Here is a 25,441-nt window from a genome sequence, read left to right on the forward strand (position 1 = left end):
TGGGGAGATTCAAATAATAGTTTAGAATGGAAAGGGTCAAGTTACTTTAGTAAAATTTGAAAGTTGGGTTAGACTCATGATGAGAAAGTAGAAGTAAAAAGATTCCCTAGAGGTAGAAGTGGGGGTACAGTTACAGTATTCATCTTATGGGTGGCACTAAAGGTGTCATCTTATGGGTGGAACATAGCTGGGGAGCAGCGCATTTTGGTGGTGAAAATGCTTCGATTCATAGTTTCATATGCATTATAGTGTTTTTGTTTGTTTTTTGTTGCTGTTTTTAAGACAGGGTCTCACTCTGGCACCCAGGCTGGAGTGCAATGGTGTAATCATAGCTCACTGCAGCCTCCAACACCTGGCTCGAGCGATCCTCCCACCTCAGCCTCACAAGTAGCTGAGACTACAGGCATGCACCATCATACCTGCCTAATTTTTAGAAATATATTTTGTAGAGACAGGATATCACTATGTTGCCCAGACTGTTCTCAAATTCCTGGGCTTAAATGATCCTGTTGCTTTGGTCCCCCAAAATCTTAGGATCACAGGTATGATCTACAGCATCTGGCAGGGTATTTTTTTTCAATAAGCATTAGCATCAACAATAAAAAGTAACTATGAATTGCATGGAAAATAATATATGTCTTCCATTATAGAAATAAAAAGCAATTTGGTCAAAAGGACAAATTGAGTAAAAGGAGAATTGCAGTCCTTTAATTTGCCTTCCTACTTCTTAGTGCCAGTGAAAAGAGTCCAACTCTGCCAAATATTTGAAGAGATTTATTCTGAGCCAAATGTAATATATATATATATATATATATATATATATATATATATATAGTTAAAAAAATTTTTTTAAGTCTTTCTTTTTTCTTTTTTTAAATTTTAGTTTAGGTTCTGGGGTACAGGTGCAGTCATGCAGAGTTGTTGCATAGGTGCATATATAACCAGGTGGTTTGCTGCCTCTATTCCCCATTCCCCCTTCATCTATATCTGGCATATCTACCTTTATTATCCCTCCCCCCTCCCCCTCACTGTCCCTCCCCCCCACTGTCCCTCCCCGCACTGTCCATCCCCTAGCCCCCCACAACTGCCCCCAGTGTGTGATGCTCCTCTTCCTGAGTCTACGTGTTCTCATTGTTCAACACCTGCCTATGAGTGAGAACATGCAGTGTTTGGTTTTGTGTTCTTGTGTCAGTTTGCTGAGAATGGTAGTTTCCAGATTCATCCATGTCCCTACAAAAGACACAAACTCATTGTTAGGTATGGCTGCATAGTATTCCATGGTGTATATGTGCCACATTTTCTTTGTCCAGTCTATCATTGATGGACATTTGGGTTGGTTCCAGGTCTTTGCTATTGTAAACAGTGCCTCAATGAACATACGTGTGCATGTGTCTTTATAATAGAACGATTTATAGTCCTTTGGGTATATACCCAGTAATGGGATTGCTAGGTTAAATGGAATTTCTATTTCTAGGTCCTTGAGAAATTGCCACACTGTCTTCTGCAATACTTGAACTAATTTACATTCCCACCAACAGTGTAAAAGTGTTCCTATTTCTCCACATCCTCAATAGCATCTGTTGTCTCCAGATTTTTTAATGATTGCCTTTCTAACTGGCTTGAGATGATACCTTAGTGTGGTTTTGATTTGCATTTCTCTAATGACCAGTGATCATGAACATTTTTTCATATGTTTTTTAGTGTCATATATGTCTTCTTGTGAAAAGTATCTGTTCATAGCCTTTGCTCACTTTTGAATGGGTTTGTTTTTTTCTTCTATATATGTTTTAGTTATTTATAGATTCTGGATATTAGTCCTTTGTCAGATGGATAGATTGCAAAAATTTTTTCCCATTCTTTTGATTGTCAGTTCACTCTAATGATTATTTCTTTTGCCGTACAGAAGCTCTTAAATTTAATTAGATCTCACTTGTCTATTTTGGCTTTTGTTGTCATTGCTTTTGGTGTTTTAGTCATGAAGTCCTTGCCTATGCCTATGTCCTGGATGGTTTTGCCTACGTTTTCTTCTAGAGTTTTTATAGTGTTACGTTTTATGTTTAAATCTTTAATCGATCTAGAGTTAATTTTAGTGTAAGGTGATAGGAAGGGGTCCAGTTTCTGCTTTCTGCACATTGCTAGTCAGTTTTCCTAACACCATTTATCAAACATGGAGTCCTTTCCCCATTGCTTGTTTATGTCAGGTTTGTTCAAGATCAGATGGTTGTAGATTTGTGGGGTTGCTTCCAAGGCCTCTGTTCTGTTCCATTGGTCATATTGTGTTCCCGTGTTTTTGCGGAGTTGTGATCCCTTGAAGGAGAAGAGGCGTTCTGGTCTTTGATAGTTTCATCTTTTTTTTGCTGTTTTTTCCCCCATCTTGGCTCTGATCTCAGGGAGCTGCTTGATGAGGTCACTTGTCTGCCTGTGGAGACACTACTAGGTTTCCAGGGACTCCTTCAGGTTACTAGGTAGGCTTCCTGTGTCTTTTTTGTTTACACTGGAAGGTTAGACCCGCCTCTTCCACTGACCTGGAGGCCCTACTGGGTGGTCAAGAACACCGTCCCGTCGCTATGTAGGCTTCTTGTGTTTTTTTGTTAAAACATGAAGCCTAGTCCCTCCTCTTTTAATGGTGGGTTGTGCCTTTCCTCCACGGAGCTGGATCATTCAGGGTTCAGCTCAGAGTGAGGCATTGGCTGTGCAACCCGCCAGAGTTAGTGCCTCAGCCCTCTGGGGTTTGTGGGGGAGGGTAGGGACCTACCCCGCTGTACCATCTGTCTCCCCACTTTCAGCTCCCTCTCTTTCCGGGTGGGGGAGGGGGTGATAGCTCAGTCCGCAGGCTCTCCCAGCAGCTTATGGGCTTATGCATTTGCTTAGATCTGTGCAACAATCCGGGACACCATCCTGGATTATTATTCTACTCTGCACTTGTAATTCCTGATGCTTGACTGGCAGAGATCTCCTGTTCTATGTATTGCTGAGGTTTGTGGGGAAGCACTGTATCTGGACCGGGTGCTGAAGGGGAAGCCTCTAACTTTCCAGGTGAAGCAGCACCCCTCCCTGCCTCGGTCTGCTCGGTCTGGGCTTTGCTCACCTTCCAACCAGACCCGTTGAAATGCACCTGGTACCTTGGTTGGAGCTAGGAAATCTCTTGATTTCTGCCTCTCTCTCATTGGGTGTTGTGCCCTGGAGTTGTGTCTATTCAGCCATCTTGCTCCCCCTCCCCTCCTTTTTTTTTTGAGACAGAATCTTGCTCTGTCACCCAGGTTGGATTGCAGTGGTGCAATTTCAGCTCACTGCAACCTCCGCCTTCTGAGTTCAAGCAATTCTCCTGCCTCAGCCTCCCAAATAGCTGGGATTACAGGCACCTGCCACCACACCCAGCTAACTTTTTGTAATTTTGGTAGAGACAGGGTTTCACCATGTTGGCCAGGCTGGTCTTGAATTTCTGACCTCATGATCCACCCGCCTCGGCCTTCCAAAGTGCTGGTATTACAAGTGTGAGCCACCATGCCCAGCCTAGGGGTAAAATGCTTTTATTTCTTTCAGGGCCTGCTATCTGTCATCTTGGTATTTTAGCTACAAAGAGTTTGATTTGTCCATCTTAAGGTTGATTAATATTATTTAATTAAAGTCTATTTATTATTTAATATTAAAAAGTATTAATGCTGGTCAACTGCCTGAGTTCCAAAGGGAGGAGGGTAAAATGAGACATATCTAACTCCTGCCTTCCCATTATAGCCTGAACTACTTTTTCAGGTTAACTTTGGAATGTCCTTGCCCGAGAGGAGGGGTCCATACAGTTGGTAAGAGGGCTTACAATTTTATTTTTGGTTAACCTTACTATAGATACTACCTCTAAAGGTTGTCTTTCTACTTGTGCAGTAGGACACATCTTTTCTAGCTAATTTAATGATGCATCTCCATAAATTTTCTTCTCTCCTATACTATATTTCACTGTCAGCTGTATCATTCCCTTCAGCACTCAGACATGCTGCTATTTCTCCCATATTAAAAACACCTTTGTTCCACTGCCCCTGTGAGTTTCAACCCTGTTTATATATACTCTGTTTCAGATTTCTTCTCTTCTAAATTCTCTAACTGAATCAAGTTTTTTGTGCTCTACCACTCTACTAGGATCTTTGGCTAAATTTCCATATTGCTAAATTCAGTATTTAATTCACTGTCTGTATTTTATATTTTTTAGTAACACTTAACATAAGGAATTACCCTCTTCATTACCCTCTTAACAGAAGCAATTACCTTCTTCCCAACACCCTTTCTTCACCTGTCTTCCAGGACACCAGACAAGTTTGGTTTTCCTCCTCTGTCAATGGCAATCCCTTAACAGTCCATTTGCTGGTTCTTTGTCTTTGCCCAACTACTTATCCTGAAGTGTTCCCAAGTTCATCCACCTCTTCTCTAACTATACCCATTCTCTTGAAGATCTCATTCCTTCTAATCACTACTGATTCTCAAATTTATGTCTCTGGCCAAATCTGTAATCCAAAGCCAAATGCCCACTTAACATTTGTATTAGAGGTGTAATAGACATCACAAATCAACATGTCCAAAACAAAACTGGTGATATTTCTGTCTCTATGTACAGCTTTCGCCATCTGCTTTTTGCCATCTCATCCTTTCTGTTGCTTTTGCCAACTAAGTCTTCTGGCCTGATCTCTTTTTACTCATCCTCTTGCTCAGTTTTCTCAGTGATACCAGCACTTTGTAATTTTTCAGTTTTGTTATTCATGTCATCTTGGGACTTTTGCTGGGCTATTTTCTCCTTCAGGACCACCCTTCTCCCAGATACCTCTCTCATTACCAGTTTTGAGACTTTGCTCAAATACCTCGTTTATAATGAGGCCCACCCTGAATACCCTATTTAAAAATATTTCCTGCCCTTTACATCATAGAATTTTTAATCATTCCTACCCTGCACTATATTTGCATGACACTTATTACCGTGAAACATATCAGCATATAACATATTACCTGATTTACAATTTTATCATGCTTACTATTTGCCTCCTTTCATTAGAATTTGCATTCCTGAAAGCCACTGATCTTTATTTGGTTTCACTAATATATTTGTTCCTTGAGCTTAGAATACTTCCTGGTAGCAAATAGTGCTTAATATTTATTTACAAATAAATTGGGTATATATGTAGCTAAGTAGCAAGAAAAAGAATGATTCACGGGATATAACCAGAACCTAATTTTATTTTAATATTTTAATATCTCTTTAGAATAAACTAATTCTGGGAAATCCTTCTCATATCCCTGCATGAAATCTTACACATTCTCCATAAGGTCACTTTAAGGCAAACATTGTCTCAAATTTACAGTATTATTGATACTTCTCTTAGCAGGCATGATCTGCATCTGTGGCTGGCTGCTTCTTGCTTGTCTCATTTTATTTCTCATTAGCTAGCTGCTTCTACTGACCTATGCAGGTAGCTCCATAGGAATGGGGAAAAGAAAGGCAGAAGAAAGTTCGTATTTGATAGATAATGTCATAGGGTAGCTTTGTACTCTGTGGGCCTGGTAGATGTGTAAATCTGGCTCTTACTCTCTAGAGCATTTTGATGGGCTTTTCAGGGGCTCCTCTGTGGTCTCCTTAGACAACAACTTACTTTTCAAGGGAGAGGCATGTTCTTCCACTATCTGGCCTTTACTACCATTCACAAGTTTTATATCAGCTTATAGGACACTGTTGGAAAGCCATTGCATTTTCAAGAACTCGCTGACAGAAGCCAAAACAACACCAAGTCTACCCTCTCTTCTGTAGGTTTCACATGCACCTTGTGCTCTGTTCACCATTGGAGAGGACCACAGTGGCTTTCTTTGCTGCCCCAGGCTACTTTTAGTTTCCTTCAGCGTGAGTCACACGCTAGTCCCCTTCATTGCTCAACTTCAGAGAACACATATGATGCCCCCTGTGTGGTGCTGTTTTAGTCATAACCTGGAGTTATGAGATGGTCTTCTGTCACCTCATGCCGTTCTCTTGCAAAAGAAATTTCTTTGTAAACCATTTCCCAATTTCCACACACTTTACTTTTTAGAGACTACTTGTTGTTTTTTAGGGGCATATTATATTAGCCCTTTTAACTTTAAAATTTCCTCAGTATATCTATCCTTCATCTTGTCATTTTGTATCTATCGTATTTTGGTATCCCAGAGAAAACTTTCTGTTTACCATCTTTTTATATACATCTTTGTGTGAGTGTGTGTGTAGAGAGAGCATTTTGATAACATATATTTATACAGTTGGTGAAATTTGTGGATAAGCTTGCTTTGTTGTTTACATAAGTTACCATAAGTTAGATGAGAACTGGGGGATGATGCAGGCAGAGGAATGAGAAAAATGAAAGATAGAGGGGAATATAAAAAAAAATAAAGTATGGCCCTAAATGTCCCAGCACCTTATACCATTGTCTTTATAAACTCTGTGTATGTGTGTGTGTGTTTGTATGTTCATTATAATATTTTTATATATTTAGAGAAAGATGTCTTAAGTCAAAAATAGATTCAGAGTACTGTTTGTAATGTGATTCTATTTGATTAAAAGAAATCTAGAAATGTATACAGTTTTATGTATACATGTGTTGGTAAGGAACAACTTGTAGGCAGTCATATAAGGTTGGTAAATATTAACACTGATGGCCTCAGGAAAGTGGAATAGGAGGCATGAAATCAGGAGAATAGGAGGTATAATATCTTTCTAATTTTTTACTTGGGCAAGTAGCATGTCTTGTAACTTTATGAATTTAAAAAAATCAGTGCAGCATTGCACTTCTAAAGTTCTGGGAAGGCAGATGAAGAAATCACCTGTAAAATGTTACCTATCTTCTCATCCAAGTAGGTAGAAAAACACCTCTGCTGTTTATGAAGGAGGAAATAGTGAATATGGGAATGTGAGTAGAATGGGAAAAGCTGAAAATAACAGCAGTGGGATTTCCAATATGGAGTACACGAGAATTACTAAATTGATTTCAGAAGTAAGAAGACTAAGGTGAAGATGAATAGAATAAACCTTTACAGAATTATCAGTTTAAACTAAAACCTTTTTCTCATTAGTGACCAATAACTTTGGACTAATAATTTTGAACACAATACAAAAACAAAACAAACTGTAGATTATATCCAGGTTGGCTTTGGCAGGTTGGGTAGGTAAAGAAGTTAAGAGATCATAGACTGTTGATGAAAGTATGGTTGATATAGTTGATTGTTAGGGCACAGCTCAAACAGAGACTAGAAAATATAAAAAGTATAAATAAAAATGATAAGCTAGGAAAATACAAAAATCAAGTGGCTGGAATACTCAAAATTGATGGGGAACAAGTTTAATGAGAGCGAGAGAATAAAATGGGTAGAAATAGGATTACCTTATATACCAGTGTGCCTGAGATAATCCCAGCAAAGTTAATAATGAGGTATTACTTTACTCTCAGAAATGTCCTTTTGTGAATGATAATTTAAATGATTTCATCAGAGTTTGGAAGGGGAAAGAAAGACTATTGAATATAATCAGTAACACAGGAGCCAGGAGAGATCTCACTTTCTTAGGAAGAAGAAAGAGGGATCTCAGCTCACAGTGTCTATTTTGGAGCAAAGCAATTAACTACATAAATAGTGACTCACACTAACTTTTGTGCAATGAAGACTCGCAGATAATATATGAATCTGGTTATTTTACAGCATATTTCTCAGACTCTGAGACTACCTTCAAAGTTCAACTGAAAGTTTTGAGAATTTTCTTAGACATTTATTAAATAGAGCAACGAGTCCCTTCATAGATTTCTGGACCATCTGGGAAGGGGATCTGCACTCTGACTCTTGTCAATAAACATCTCTTTACCTTGCTATCCTTTGTTTATGTATCTTTCAAACCACTGTCTTTGCCTCTGCCCTCCAGTTGTCCCTTCACACACTTTATATCTGGATGCTGTAGTCCACAATTGTGATGATTTCAGCCTTGTGGATGGGTAAAGAATCACATACTTGATTTTAAACCAACTAAGCATGGTAGTAAACTTTTGAGTCAGATTAACCAGGCTTAGAATTTTAGCTCTGCCATTTACTAACTTGATACAATTACACAAATTGCTTGAATCATTGAGTTTCAAAAACTTGACACTCTAAAGTATCTACCTTTCAGAATTTTTGTAGGCAATAGAGGGTATAATGACACATGCAAATCAATTAGCACAGTGGCAAACATAGGATAAGTATGAAAACATGTTAGTGTCTTACTTCTCCTTTGCATGCATTTAGAAGTATTTATTCAAATTGTGCTCCTTTACTTAGCATCCTCATTGTTTCCTGTGTAATAATGGGGAATGAATGCCTGGCACCAGGGTCTATCACCACTTAACATGCACAAGAAAAAGTTATCACTGAAATAGGGAAAATAGGCTCATCACTCCACATTTCACATATTCGTTTTCTTTCTTTTTTTTTTTTTTTTGTGAGACGGACGCAACCTCCGCCTCCTGGCTTCAGGCAATTCTCCTGCCTCAGCCTCCTGAGTAGCTGGGATTACAGGCATGCGCCACCATGCCCAGCTGATTTTTTGTATTTTTAGTAGAAACGGGGTTTCACCATGTTGACCAGGATGGTCTTGATCTCTTGACCTTGTGATCCACCCACCTTGCCCTCCCAAAGTGCTGGGATTACAGGCGTGAGCCACCACGCCTGGCCACATATTTGTTTTCAAAGTAAATTTTCAAACTGAAATTGCAGTATTTTTAATCTTGCCTCCTACTTTCAGAAAATAATTCATTTAAATTTGTTTTAGATTGTTGGTTTTAAAAGAATACCAAAAGAGACAGAAATTACCTGTTTAAATTTTTTTCAGACACTTCAGAGAGAAGTATTTTTTTTTATCCTTAGAGCCTTTACATTGCTCTAAGTTTAGGGGAAAGCTCAAGGACACAGTTGATTTCTAGTTTACCAGCGTATTTGTTTTTTATTACTGTGTAATAAATTATCAGAGACTTAGTTGCATAAAACAATACCCATTTATTATCTCATTGTTTCTGGACATCAAAAGTCTGGGCCTGGAGTAGCTGGTCTCACAGTTTCACAAAACAAAGTATTAGGTAGGCTGTTTTATCCTTTGAAGCTCAGAATCCCATTCCAAGCTAATTCCGGTTATTGGCAGAATTCACTTCCTTGCAGATGTGTGTTTAGGTCATCACTTTCTTGCTAGCTATTGCCTGGGGACTGTTCTCAGCAACTAGTGACTGCCTCAGGCCACTGCCACATGGCCCCATCTGCTCCCAACATGGAAGTTATTTGCTCTTCAGGGTCAGCAAGAAAATCTTTTCATTCTTCATATTTCTTCCTTCAGGAAGGTACAATCCCTTTTAAAGTCTCACTTGATTAGGCCAGACCTACCCAGGATATTTTCCCTTTTGTTTATCTCAAAGCAATTGATTAGAGGCCTTATTTTATCTGCGTATCTTTTCATCTTTTTCATATGGTGTGATCCATTTGCCATATAACTTTATAATCATCAGAGTGAATTCCATCGTGTTCACTGTGCCTCCCATGGTCAAGGGATGAGGTGGGAAGGGTAATACAGGGAGTATATACCAGGACATGGAATCCTCGGTGCCATCTCAGGAGCCTGCCTGCTATAAGAAGATTCAGGGTAGTATCATATTCATATTGTTTTTGTAGGGTGTTGGGATTGTATAATGTGGAGAAATCAAATTGAATATATGCCATGTGATTATACTGTACTTTCACCTTTTATCATTTTAATTATTCACAGTTGAAAACATGTTTTTATTTTTCTTTAACACTTATATGGAAACTATTTTTAACGTTCAGTCAATTTACAATTTAGAGTAAGAAAAACTGTCCTGTGGGAACTTATTACTTTAGGACACGATTCTCTTGTTTTATTGTAGAATATTTAAGGATAGCAAAATTGTTGCCATTTATTTTTCAGACTTAAAAGGTACTTTGTGTGTATGACATATATTAAAAGTCTAAAATTTATATAATAGGTGCTATCCTATTAGATGATTTCATGTATTACATGAAAATACTTTTTAATTCTTAGCATTCTTAATTATTGCAACCATCTCCTTTCTCTCTAGTTCTATACAGTTTAAGTTAGTTTACGTGTTAAATTTTAGGTAATTCTTTCAACCATATTATTTCTCTGGTATTTAACTTTTAAAATACAATGAAAATAAAATGATTGCATTAAGTATTAAAAAAAATGGTTAGAAAACAGTAAGTTAGAAAAACTGCTATTAAAATGTCAAAACATTCCAATAAATATTCTGGTCCCTACTGCTAATAATGAGGGACTATGTTAACTTCTCTTGCGGGGTGCACAAGGGGCACAGTTTCAAAGGCAAGAACTTCCCAGCACCATGCCTCCATCCACCTCCCCATCCCGCCACCTAGAGTTCTTTGTCTAACTTTCCCAGGCGCAGGCTAGGTAAAATGCCAGGTGAGCTTCCTTTGTTCAGAAAGCCTGTCAAATGCCCTGGAAGGAGGGGCTCTGTTGTGGGCCCAAGCAACCAATCTGGGATTAGAGTCAAAGATCTATCACTCCAGAGGAAGTTTGAAAAAACTCCTCTCATTAGACAAGAACATGAATGGGATGGGAATAACTTCAAAGTTAAAACCCCACTGCCCCTTACCTGTGTGGACTTCTCCGGATCCCCTCCCACGTGTTGGAGCTGTCTCTCCCTCTCTACCTGTGTGGATTTCCCTCTCTGGGATCCTCTCCCATTACAGCATGGGAGCTCTCTCTACTTCTCTCTCTCTCTGATAAATTTCTTTCTGCAAAACTCTTTGGATCTGATATTTACTTAACCAGTAAGCTTGCTGCGCCACCAGGGCCTCTCCCCTATTCCTGGGAAGAGAGAGCCCAGGAACCTAGGGCACATCAAATAGGGGTTGGGGGGAGCTGAGCCCCATCCCATCCCACGACCTGGATACAACAATATACCTGCAAAATAGAACTTCTCTTTCTATAAAGATCATCTGTAGTATTGTTAAAGAGAAGTCAGGTAGTAGACTCTCCCTTTATTTTGAATTTATTTACAAAGGGCATATTTTTCCTTTGAAAAAATTACAATTATCTGGAAAGATTAAGGTTTATGGAAGGCTGTTTTATATGTCAGGGAGTTCTAATAACTTATGCCACTCCCCTCCTACCCCCACCAAAAGCATAGCTGGAGAGAAAGGTTTGTATGTAGTTATTTTTGCTAGGAACTGAAGGGGATAAATGAAAAGTTAAACAGGGGAAGTGGGAAAGCCAACCTAAGAGCATGATGTTGAGCTAATCACAACTGTGGACAACTGGCAACTGGGAATTGATCACACTAGACCTTCTAAGGACCTGTGTATAAGGCACCTCCAAATTGCCTGCCAAAGGGATACAGGACTACTCATTTATTCACTAGCTCTCATTCACTCTGAGTCAAGTTGCTTCACAGAGTATAAATTTCCTTACGGTCTCTGATTGGTGTCTGTGTCAGAATGGCCGAACAAGTTCTTGCACACATCTGACATGCTGTGGCAGAGAAACTCTGGGGCAGAAAGTGAGCAATGGTAGTGCAGCTCAGGAGAGACGGCATGAAGTTACACTTGCTTGCATGTGACTATTTAGAGGCTGCTGGAATAAAACACCGAGTTGAAGGACTTTGATGTGAGGAACGAGAGATGTCTGATACAGTCCACCACTCCTGCCACCGGCCGCAGGTCCTTGAAGAATGTTGTTTCCCTCAACATCATTTCACTATAACGTTGATGAGAAAAAAAAGTTTCATTATCTGTTGTTTAGCTTAAAGTGATAGTTTCCAAATTAACCTATCAACTTTGTTAAGTGAGGACTTAGTGTAATCAAAGGAGCTTGTAGACCTCATTCATGACATGGCCACTCTCACATCAGAGACCGGTCAGGGTGGCATTTCCATGTCATTCAATCCTGAATACTTTCATCATAGAGCAATTCGACAGCCATACAAGTAGTGGAATAAAATTCTGAAAAGCAGCTTGATGTTTAGTTTTGCCACTACATTGCGACGATCTCACCAGAGACATTAAATAAGAAAAGCAATAATTATTTAATTAACTGCAGCTGTTGATGTTGAGTCACCTACCATTTCTGTATAAATCAAATGAAAACATACCCTTTTACTAAATGTTTATGTAATTTGATCAATAATTTTCAATAACATTTTAGTAAGCGTTCACTGTGTACCAACAGCTACCAGCTCACATGTGGGGACAGAGCAGCGAATCAGAGAGATGGGACCCCTGTTCTCTGGGAGGTGATAATCTGGTTATGGAAGAAGGAGCCTCATGCATGTGATTAGATGATAGTTTCCAGTGTGCATATGTTGTTTATATAAGTGGGTGTGGTGCCTGTTTAATTTATTCTGCATGTAAAACAGTTTGCTTATTTTTTTCTTGTTCACCATTTATTTATCTTTTTGCTGTACTTTCTGGGAAGATTTCTTCAGTGTCATTTTCCAGCTATCAACTTCCTATTTACTTTTTGTTTCTACTGACATATTTTTTTAATTCCTGAAAATTCTAATTTGTCTATGTTGTTTAAGTAACCTGAAGTGATTTAAGCAATGTCTTCTCAGACCTCTGCATATAGAAATGATATCAGTGTTCCCTGTCCTCCATAGACTCTGTTTCTTCCAATTTGTTTTTTACCCTTTTTGATTGCTATGGAACTGTATTTCCAGATCAAAGGCCTTTCCTTATCAAATAGAAGGAATAAGTTCAAGAGATCTATTGTATAGCATGATCTATTGTATAGCAAGAGATCTATTGTATAGCATATAGTACCGTATTTCCACATCAAAGGCGTTTCTTTATCAAATAGAAGGAGTAAGTTCAAGAGATCTATTGTATAGCATGTTGAATATAGTTGAAGGTGATGTACTGTATTCTTGAAAAATTCTAAGAAGGTGAATATTAACTATTCTTGCAAAAAAATAACTATAAATCCTAAGAGGGTAGATATTGTTTTTGCCAAAAAATAACTATATAACTAAAAATAACTAAATGAAATAACACATTTATTAGCTGAATTTAACTATTCTACTTTACGCACAGACACACACACACACACACACACACACACACAGACACGTATATATATAAAATCGTGTGCCACATAGCATTTCAGTATACAGGATGGTTTTCCCATAAGATTACAATATCATAGTTTTACTGTATTATTCTATTTTTAAACATGTTTAGATATACAAATAATTACTATCATGTTACAGTTGCCTATAGCATTCAGTCAGTAACATGCCGTACAGCTTTGTCGCCTAGGAGAAATAGACTCTACCATAGAGCCTGGTGCTATCCCCTTGGTTTGCGTAAGTACACACTATAATTGTACAATGACAAAATCACCTAACTGTGAATTTCTCTGTCCTTAACTGACTCATGATTAAACTTCGAAGATCATATTGTACACAATAAATACATACAGTTTTATGTCAACTTAATAAATACAGTTAAAATGGCATTCTGCTCAAGGATAAGAGTAGGGGACAAAAAGTTGATTGCAATTTCTATATAATTTAAATTTCTTTTTTGGTTTGTCTGAGTGGGCTATTTTTGAGGAACCCTTAAGAGCAACATCTTGAAACAGTGAGATTGCTCAGGTTTGTGAGTTCCAGAATTTTGGCAGCCAGTTGAAAGAGAAGGGCTGGGAGTGACTCCATACTCAGTGTTTGGAATGTTAATGGTGGCTTAATCTCCCAGTTTCAGTATTGTATTCTCCAAAATCTTCCTGGAGCCACAGTACAAAGACATTTTTCATTTAGGCTGGAGATTAAACCTGCAGACTTCTGCTGGAGATGGTGAGGGTGGGGGGAGTTCTTGAAGATGTGGCATGGGAGACAGAGCCAACTTCCCAGAGTTCACTCTATCCCTAGAGTCTTTACCATCTTTCACCCTTCCTGCTGCTCTCACTGTTCTTCTTAAAATATAAATTATGTTTTTTCTTTGTGCTACTGCCAACTTTAATTTTGGCCTTCTTGGGTATGCTAAGCTATTTATCCCTGTGTGAATTAGGAAAAAGTGTTCTACCCAGGGAGATGCATGTCTCATTTGATGAGGGCAAAGCAAAGAGCTGGATTTTATCTCCCACTGGCCTCTATCCCAGTCTCTGACATACACAGCAGCCGTGGTCACCATGGGCCCATCTGCTGTTTATCTCATCCGTTTGAGTTTTCAGTTTTTTACAAAATCTTTTTGCAATATCTTACATTTCTGAAGAAAGCTAAATGACGTATGTTTATGTAATCTACCATCATAACCCAGAAATGATATTTAGAATATTGTAAAAGTTAGACACATACAATGTTTTGGAATCATTTTCTTGACAGATTTCTTTAGAAGTTTGTATTTATCCCTGTGGCTAAATAGAATTATCTGCTTAGAATTCTTAAGACAGATCATGTAGCAACTGAGATCAGAATATTGCTGCATAAGCAACCCTGAAGAACATACCATTTGCAAAGCAAATTCAAAACCACATACTTGGCTTGAATGAGATAATATTAAAGCTCAGATGTCAGCTAGGATAAGCTTGATATTTAAAACTGATTAAGGAGTTGTGCAAATTCCACATAAATATATTACTCAGCATATCCTGCATAGTTCAGTAATTGAAGAACATTATTAATCTCATTTAGTGACCTCTCCTTCAAGGGTGAAAACAGAGATTTTTTTTTATTCCTAATGATGGAATCCAGGAGCTATTTCTCAAAATAAAATTCTCTACACTCTAGCTTTTTTAATGGGTGGGAAATTAATAAAATCAGTGCAAAGAGAGTTTGCACTTTTTCTCTTTGCCACATAGGTAGGGACAGAAATGCATGACATGGATCTTTCAGAGTCGAGCAATATGCTTTAGACACAAAAGCTTTACATGAAACTTTTTTCTTCTTCTCGGGATTAGAGAATACTCTGATGGCCAATGCTTCTGCCCACAGCATCTATGCAGCCTTACCTTTGCCCTCTTCTACAGTGGTCAACTCTCATACTCATTAAGTTGAGTTCTGATAAAGTAACCCATCCAAGCACCACAGTGCTCAGTGAGAGTCTAATGAGAGACTTGCCCATTCATGTTCTACAAACTCTACAGGCCCTGTTCTGAGTGCAGTAATACCTGCAACCAAATAAAATTTTCTGAAGAAGAATTTATAATTGCATCACTTTCTCCTTAAAGCCTCTGGTGTTCCTCATGATCTGCCTATTAGAGTCTGCCGAATTTATTAGCCTGGTTTCTAAAGCTCTCAGAATGTGCCTTTGGTATACCTTTATCATGTATAGTCTATATTTCCACCAAGTAGATGGCTTGCTATTTCTCTAAAAAATGTTATCAAATTTACTTATTCCATAGGTTTGCACTTACCAATATCTCAATTTGGAAACTTTCTTCCCCTTCTCCATTTATGTCTCTGTGTCTGTTATATGTTATACATCAATTAAGTTCCAGCTTAAGGGCCACTAACTTCACTCAATCTGACTTCAGAAACTTTACAACATTAAATTTGATATTATATTACATAGATAGGTAGATCAATACACATACATACACATATACATATATGGTATATATTTATTTTTTTCTTACTCATTTTCAGTCACTTTAGACAAATCTCATCCCCTCCCTACCACCCACACTGCTTTTTAAAAATTATCTCCAGTTCTGGAACAGGAGCCTGGCAAGTAATAGTGAATAATTCTCTCCTGAAAGAGTGCCATACTAAGCTCTTCAGACATTTTTTTTGCCAGGCAATAAAACTGTAATGGATTCTACCTGAATAGAGAGAAGACATTTGTTTTATGAAATAAATTTTGTTGCTTTTGTCATTTAGAGGTATAGGTGGGCATCTATGTTGCATCTTCGTGATGGGTATGAGATCTATTGCTGTAGTTTGGTTAGATTTCTTTTGTGCCCCAGTATCAGGCCAATTTTCATAAATATTCCATGTGTGTTTGAAAATGATGCTCTCTCTTTTTTTGAAATGAGTTTATTCAACAAATACTTTCTAGAGTTACTATATGTTGGGCACTGTTCTGAGTATTAAGAAGAATAGTGTCATATACGTCTTCATGAAATCTACTAGTTAAGGGGTAGGGAAACAAATAATCAAATAAACATGTAGTGTTACATTTCATCATGTTAAATGCTAAAAAAGAAATCATAACCAAGATTTATGGAAGGTGTTCACTGAAGGCTTTCCTGAAGAGATCTTTGAGAATAAATTTAAATACAATGACAGAGCAAGCTATATGATTGCACTCATTATGTGGGTAAATATCATTTCAGGCAGAGGAAACAAATGGAACGATGGCCCTGCAGTGAGAATAAGCTTGCAATACATAGCTGCAAGTAATTAATCAAGAGGGAGATTAGAAGGGGTCAGAAAGAGAAGTGTGAGATCATGTGTGCCTTTGTAGGCTATGGAAAAAAAATTGGATTTTACTCTGAATGAGAGGGAAGCCATTGGGTGGTGTCAGCAGGGATGTAGTGTGACTTAAGTGTAGGGCCCAAGATGGTGGGAGATCAGTTGGAAGGTTATTTAAGTCCTTTAAATGAAATATGTTGATGTCTTAGATGTAAGGAGAAGACATTGAAGGTGGCCAGAAATTTTCATATCCAGGAGACATTTAGAAGTTAAAGATAAGCAGACTCACTCTGATGATTGAATATGGATATGCAGGACCTAGAGAAGTAAAGATGACTAAGAGGTTTGGGGCCTGAACAACTTGAAAAATGGTGCTGCCATTTAATAAAATAGAGAAAACTGGGAAAAAGGCCAGTTGCTGATGAAAAATTTGCTGTCGAATCCTTCATTTTTAATGACTGTGTTAAAATTTTTTTACTTTGTCTTTGATACATGAAGTTTAATAATGATAGGCATAGCTGTTGATCTGTTTTGATTTACCCTGCTCAGATTGTCCTGTCCGTTACATATGAAAACTTTTGTGTTTCTTTAATTCTGCAAAGCTCTTTGTCATTGTATCTTCAAATATTGCTTTTGAAGACAGCTATTCTTTCTATTTTCTCCCTGTAAAATTTCAACTTGATATTTTGGGCCTTCTCATTCTTTTCTCCAAAGCTCAAAAACATTTTGCATCTTTGACTTCTTTCCATGATTTTAATTACTTTATCTTGCAGTTTACACATTTCCCTTCAGCTGGTTGTAACCAGTTGCCTTTCTAGAAGTTCAATTTGGTTGTTACAAACCTGCTGGTTCCTTGATTTCCTTCTTTGTATCTTTTCTTATTCATTATGGTTTGCATTTTTTCCTTGACACTTTAATTTATTTAAAATACAAGTTTTGTAATTTTCTTTCAGATTCTTCTATGATTTCCAGCATTTTCAGTGCTCATTCTTCCCAATTTCTATCTCGCTGTGTTTACAAGCACCAGCACCTCCTCCTCCACCTCTTCTTCCTCTTTGTGATTGTGAACTTCTCTTCAGCAGGAAATTTTCCTCTATCTGTGTCCTATGTGCTTTGGGCCTTGGGCCATGGAATTGTGTCCATATAGCATTTTTTAACGGGGAAAATGGAGCATGGAAGTTTGGCAGTCCAGAACTGGTAATTATGCTTATCTCTTTTCTTGGCTCTTATTTGCCCTTCATATAAGCAACTCTACCCGTGTATATGATATAAACTTGGCATCTTGATTTATTATGAATGACTTAATCCCTTCAATAACAGCTTTGAGTGGAAGAAAAGTTTCTCATTTCTTCTTGGGCCAATGGTTAGCATGTTTCATGGGAGAGACAGTAACTTTTCTAGCACCCGGCCTAGCCTCTACAGCCTGTGCTGATTCAGTTACATGAACTGAAGTATACCAAGTTTCACTCATGTTTTTCACTGGAGTTTCCAAAATACTTCTGTCATGAAGCTATATTTTTTTTCTCCTATTTTCCAGGTCAGATAGTCATTTAATTTTGTTGTTAACGATACATATTTTCCAGCATTTCTAGTTGATATAGGTTGCCCAGCATTTCTAGTACAATTTAAATAAAGCAGTAAGAGAGTATTAATTCACTGCCAGCTTATGCCACTATGACGCTTAAAGTCAGAAGCATCTCTGTGATAACCACATATCAGACAGAGTTTTATGAAGAGTTCCTCTTTTCCACACCCTGACACTCAAGAATATGTTACTCCTCTGGCCTTTAGGCCAATGTCAGAAATCTTTGTTGGTTAGTTTAGTCCTGGGAATCCTGATGGTACATTGAGAATAAAGGAAAAAGTAAAATTAACCCTAGGTATTAGGTTGGTGCAAAAAACTTTCACCATTAAAAGTAATGGCAAAAACTGCAATCAAAAAGTATCCAAAGTCTGTAGGGGAAGTGAAGGCACTGGGAAAGCTCTATCCCATCTTGCTGATAACAGCTTCATCCTACAAAGAATCTGTAACAGATAATTTTCCTAAATCCAAGGATGGTTCTTAAAATGATTATTTCAGATTCAAGATACAGCAGGTTGTCTTTTTTATAAACTTTTTCTTCTCATTCTTCATAGGATTGCTGAAATTTAAAAAAGGTAACAGATGTCTTTCTTTAATTTTAAGGGTATATTATATAATAAAGAACTTTATGAAGTTGTATAAATTAGCTTATAGTCCTATTCCAATTCCAATCCAAAGTCTTACTTAAATAGTATTTAAATCATTAAATAATTTTCTTTCTTTACTACATTTTCTATATAATGATATAGGACCATTTTGATAGAAACAAGATACTCAATATTCCTCAGACTTACAGACTTTAAAAGTGAGGCTTTCTTGGTCTCGAGTTCATAAATATTCTTTCCCTGTTTGAATAGAAGAGAAGAAAACTCACATTTCTCAGCTCCCACAGTTAGTATGTAAATAACTTTACAAACATTATTTTATTTAACCCTCAAAAACCACTAAAACTGGTAGTTATCATTCCTCACTTTTGGCAAAAGTGAAAAAACTGAGATAAACAAGGATTAAGTGCTCCTCCAAGGTCTAAGAGTTAGCAGGAGAACAAAGTTAAGACTTAAAACTCAATGCCAATACATTGGCTTTATGATGTATTTAAAATAAGAGACATCCAGAGTTCACTTAAGAATTCTGACTAGTACCTCCAGTATAATGCTAGGAAACAGAGCCAACATTTAAACACCTTAACCTCACCTCATTATACTTAATTTTTTTTTTAATTTTTAACTTCTAATGAATTACATTAGGATTTCAAAAGGATTTGAAAATCCTTGTGGTGTCCATGAACTGCTTCAGAAGATCAAATCCATAAAAAATTTTTTTGGTAGTCTAATTTTCTACTAAAATTCAAGTAGAAAAATAGAGTTCTTGGCCAGGCATAGTGACTCACACCTGTAATCGCAGCACTTTGGGAGGCCAAGGCGGGCAGATCACCTGATGTCAGGAGTTCTGGCCAACATGGTGAAACCCTGTCTCTAATAAAAATACAAAAATTAGCCAGGCGTGGTGGCAGGTGCCTGTAATCCCAGCTACTTGAGAGGCTGAGGCAGGAGAATCACTTGTGCCTGGAAGGTAGAGGTTGCAGTGAGCTGAGACTGTTTCACTGCATTCCAGCCTGGGCAACAGAGCAAGACTTCATATCAAAAAAAAAAAGAAAGAAAAAAAGAAAAATAGAGTTCTCATTCCTTATACGTGTTCCTTCTTTAGTCTGTATTTTAAAGCAAAAGTTTTATAGGAATAAGCATATATGACAATTTTAACTATGAAAATAATTGGTTTAATGTTTGCCTCAATATATTGAGATATAATACTAATAGTAATAAATAATAAAAATGACAACTTTAACAATAATAACTACTAGTTTTCAGTATCATTCACTAGGTGTCTTATTAGGCACTGTACACAGATTGTCTCAGCAGGTCAGTGATACATTTGACAATCTTCACTTTTTATGCAAAGTTCTGAAGTTGGAAAATTTTCAAAACCACACAACTGGTCAGTGGATATTGCAAGAATCTAATCTATCTGAGTCTGAAGCCCGAGTTAATGCTATTAAACAACATCTTTTAAAAGATCGTGGGTGAGAATGTCCTATTTTAATAAGGTTCATTCTCTGAACTCAAAGCAGCTACTCTGCTTCTATAGGATTTGTGAACTTGAATAAAATATAGATGCAATCTCAATTAATATTTAATACAAATGCACAGGGAAGAGTGGGTGGTTACTGCCTTCTACCTGTGTGTTGCCAGTGTAATTTAATTCTCCTTAGCCCTTTGTGTTGTGCTGCCTTTGTGGAGAAGAAAATGTGTCTGTTACTGGAAGCCATTACTGGAGAGCATGTGACGTAATGTATAAAATAATAGTAAATCCATTCCTTTAAGAAGCCACACTTAACAGTGCATATTCAACATTTTTCACTTTGCCTAATGGTTCTATTTCACTGATTTAATGTTTGCAATTCAAATTCTCAATGACACTTTGAAAATTGAACATTCAAGCAAATTTGGTAAAACAATATTTTTTCAGCTGTTCCAACTTGTCCAGCTCTTAAATTTTAAGTTGTGCATTTTCCTTTTACCATTGTAAAGGTATTAGATTAAAATAATTGGATAAGTAGTTAACGTCCATGTCTTCTAATTTTATATTTATTTTGCAACGTCTAAAGACAAAATATTTCTTCCAGTTTTGTTTCTTTAAGATACTTTAACCATCGTAGTTTGTTTTTCTTAACTACTATTAGAATTTGTATTCAGCTGCATAATCTGGATAAAGCTTAACTTAGTGGTTTTTTAAGTGAATTCAATTGAAGTCACATACTTGAGTGCCTAACAAAAGTACTATTTTATTTAAGGGAGGATAGAAATACCAGTTTTCCTATAGTTAGAGGTGCTGTACCTTGAACAATTAAGCCAGTACAAACACAAAGGAGGTACAAATTGTGATGTTCTCTATGAGGCATTAAAATACTAAAATGTGAAAATATCATGTGTTTCTCTTTTCTCCAGAGCTACTGCCATTTTCTTTCCCAGTGATATATTACTTTCTTCTCTCATTTTTAAACTTTAATCTTCTATGTACCCTAAAACTTACCTGACAGTTTTTTCCTCTTAATCTTTTGCACACATTTTTTTAGACTTTGTTGGTATTCTAAGTGAATAGGTATTTGCAAGAGATCTATTGTAGGTGTGAAATAGCCCACAAACTTCAGATATTTAAATACTGTTACTCTTTTTGGACAAATCAGGTGAAATATAGTAAAGTGTCCAAGGATCGCCCATGCTTTTTTTTTTTTTTTAATTTCCTTAGTGACAGAGGTGCTGCCTTTGTGTCTCTGAATAGCTTTTAATTAAAGCTATTTTACTGAAAAAGTATTTCATTTCATTCTGTAGTTAATGCGTACTCAATAAATAACCAAATTAGTAATTTAAACATTTCATAAATATTATCTTATTTTTGAGGAACGTAAAAACACATGCTTTGATTTAAATTCTTAAGTTAATATTTTAATAGAACCTAGCTCCCTGGCAGGAAATTAGATACGTTAAAATTCAATCACTTTTAGAACTGACTTACATGCCCACTGGGGAGAAACCGTACAATAGTACATTTAATACCAATACATTTAGCTAATTTCATACTAATTTCAAAGCACAAGGCAGAGTTTCTATTTTTGTTACATATTATGTAATTTGTATGAATATGTAATCATGTTTTCATTATGCTGTGCTCTAACATTTCATACATAGTTGAGTTTCTAGACTTTTTATTTTTTATAAAACAAGTTTCATTGGATAAATAATTTTATTTTAGAAAGATTAATTGTATTCAGAACTATTCTTGACCCAGACTTATTTTGAAGGGTCTAAAAATGTGCAGCTTTAAGACTACAGATGTCCAAAACAAGATTTTGATGTTAGATATAGAAAAGGTAGAGTTACTTACTGAATCCTCATTTCTCTTCTAACATATTTCTCTCTTCGGGTTGTATATAGATCTCTGTGAATAGATCTACCACAGGTCGCCTTACATAGAGTTGAACTTATCTTTTCGGATATTAATGTGCATACCCTTCACTAGTCAGTAAACACATTGAGGGCAGGAACTGTGTATTTTATCTTTCTTTGTATCTTCAGCATTTGTCATTGTAAAAATAGATAAATACTAATTGATTAAAAAACAGAAATGAGATATTTTGATCCCATGCTACCCTTGCTAACAGGGTCACTGAAGTTTTACAAGATACCATGGACTCTTTCATTGTTATTATTTTAAAGTAAGATATTCTAAGGATTTTAGATTTCCTTCGGAGAGCTAACTTAACCAAAGCAACACATACCTGCTGAGGTTAGTTAGCAATGAACAGCAGTCATTAAGAATCAGTCCTTCAAAGCAAAAAGACAAGTGGCCTCATCACTATTTTCATTTCCCAAGAGATCTGCTACCAGAGACGGTATACATTGAACGGACCTGAGTATTGCAGTAATTGAAAATAGAAATCTCTTCTATCATCAATTCACAATTTGCCATTCTATTTAGTACAAGAGTTCTCTTGTGAGTTTAGTTAGGGCAAGGCGATATAGACAAGGTATATAGACAAATTCAAATCTTATACTGCAAATCTCAGAGTTAGACTTGAGTCCTCCACAAAAGTAACAGCTTATAAAAACGATGTGTTTAGGTGAAAGGTCTACTGCTGCAGAAGACGTCTTTCATCTGTTGCAAAGGCTGGATGCCAAGGCAAAGCATTTTAAATGACTTGTTCAAACCACATGTGAGGAAAAGCAATTGAAAGTGGAAGAATAATTGTATGTTCTCCAGAACTCTGTTTGTATTTATTAATAGTTCCTATGTATTTGTTTCAGTTTGATTAAGAACCAGAGAAATGTGTCATTATGAGACTCTGTATCTTGATCATGGTAGCTACCATGTGACATTGTCTAGAGGATCTGGATTTCTAATTAAAGCTGGAAAAAAATTCCCAAAATATTTATGTTCTTGTGATTGTTAGTGTTATAACCTGTAATAAATTTTGTTCAGTCAAAAAAATAATTAATGTTGATAGCAGGATGCAAGTACGATCCTAATTAATAAATTTGCTTATACATTAAAATAATAGTTTTAATCTTAAATGTGCATCAGTGTCATTTGAAGGGCTTGTCAATATAGACATTGTTGGGTCTCATCCTCAGAACTTCAGAAAGTTGTCATGGGGCCTTATAATTTGCATTACTAACAAGATTCTGGAATCACGCTTTGAGAACCAATGACCAAAACAGTATAATATTAGTGTATTCTTAAGAGTTGAAAGAGAGTCTTACTTTTCTATCTCTATAATAAAAACTTTTGAATGGAAACTGAAGTAGAAATGTCTGGTATGAGCTTCTCTTTGTAGTGAATAGTGTTGTGTTTTTAAAATCTTAATCTAAGTTTATTCTTTAGTATAACGTGTTACATATTATAAATTACATTATTAACTTGTCGGGGAATAACATTTTTGGAAAAGTTAACGATTTGGAATGAATCAAGAGATGTACAACAAATCGTGATTGACCAGTCTGTGAGGAATGTGGAAATAGACATACAAACTACAATGTTTCCCATTGTTTGACTGTTTGATTTACAAGTCTAACCTGAAGGAAAGGAGAAATACTGACCTCCATTGCAGCCATGGCAAGAACTGTATGGGAATAGAGCAAGAGATCAGAAACGTGAAGAAGAGAGAAAATAGAAATTGAGGGAGATTAAAAACAGCAAGAGAACCAATGAGGGTAAGAAGAAAGCTGATTAGAAAGAGAAGACAAGAAAACACAGCACTGGACTATGAAAATAGAGTAAACAGTTCACTACACCTTGCCAGCACTTGAGAGAATCACCAAGTTAACTCCAAACACACAGAAAATGAAATGCTGCTGTGTCCTGTAGATAATTTAGTAAAAAGACAAGTTAATATTTCCAAAAATATTTTACTATAGTAATGCACTAGTTGACCCTGAATTATAGTCTTACAGTGTTCCCCAAATAGGAAAATATGTAACATACTTTACATTTTTCTAAAATCATATTTCCATAAAAGTAATTGTAAAACTCCAACATGCCAAATGTTAAATTGCATGTGAATAACTAGTGAAATACTCATATCTGGTAATCCAAGTATCTTCCAGTCCACAAACACAGAAGGTTGCATAATTTGCCCAATGTATGGAGCTAGAAGTAAAAATGATAGTGATAGTGAAAACAGTGATAAATTAATAATTATCATATTTGAGTATGACTTGGTACCAGTCACGATTTTAAGTACTTTACATATATTGTATTGAACCTTCATCATATATTTCTTAATCATTATAACTAACGTATGTATTATCATCCCCATCTTATGAATGAGAACGCTGAGGTACAAAAAGGTTAAGTTATTGCCTAAGGTCACACAGCTGCTAAGTGGCAGATGTAGGCAGAATAAAACTCAACCAGTCTGTTCCAGGGACCATGCTGTCAACAGCAATGTTTTACTGTCCCTCTCAATAGTGGAGCTGAGATTTCAGGCTCGATGCATGGCTTATCTCTTATGTGCAATATTAATTTATGTAGATCACAGAGATCAGAGAACACACACATCATAGAAAAGTAATGGTAAATAAATGTCGAGCTGTGTGCCAACTCAGATTGGCAGGCAAAAGCTGCCTGGAATGCTGAGTTGAAGAAGATCATGAGGCCGTATTTGGAGTAGTAGAAAATAGCAACATGGTCAGTTAGTGGACATCTGCCAGGGATATGGGAGAGAAAAAGGGTGATGAAAGTGTCATAAATGGCTTTTCCTATAATAGAACAGAAGGAACTTTAGCAACTGTCTAGACTGGTGTGTGGGAATACCCTTTTTGTTGTAGTTATAGTTTTGTTTATTTTTTCTTGACTACAAGAGCTTTTCTAAATGAAAATTGATTTATTGAGCTATGGGGGTGGAGAGTGGTGGTGGTTTGGAGAATTTATGTTTTTACAGCATACATAATCTTTATTGAATAGAGGGTAGCATGTGCAAATTTGTCAGCTATAGTCAGTAAAATGCTACTATCTAGGCACATTTGAGAAGTGGCCACATGAAGGCCACTTTCTAATTTTCCAGTCTAAAATGAAATTCCAGGTTATATTGTTAAATTGGGCAGAGGACATTGCTTGCATGATGGGTTAGTGCTTGCTTATTGCTAATTCGAAAGAACCTTCTCATTTTACAAATGAGATAAGTGAAGTTAAGGGAGGTTAATGATTTGCCTATGCTTATTACTTGAATTATTTAATAATAAAAAAATTATTGTGGATCATATCTCCCTATCTGGATATCTAGATAGGTGTCTTTATAGAGAGATAGAGACAGACAGCTCTCATTGCTATTTATCAATAGCAATGATAGAAATACAGCTTGTATGCTATCTGAATACAATTCTGA

General features: G+C 36.6%; 1 protein-coding gene across 2 annotated transcripts in view; it reads left to right on the forward strand.

The window, feature by feature from the left end:
* Positions 1-25,441, forward strand: part of TMEM196 (transmembrane protein 196) — a 399,697-nt gene that overhangs the window by 38,476 nt on the left and 335,780 nt on the right. The gene's annotated exons all lie outside the window — the stretch shown is intronic.

Source organism: Aotus nancymaae, unplaced genomic scaffold (genome assembly GCF_030222135.1).
Source record: "Aotus nancymaae isolate 86718 unplaced genomic scaffold, 86718_ANA_hifiasm-v0.15.2.pri h1tg000025l, whole genome shotgun sequence".
NCBI classification, from domain to species: Eukaryota; Metazoa; Chordata; class Mammalia; order Primates; family Aotidae; genus Aotus; species Aotus nancymaae.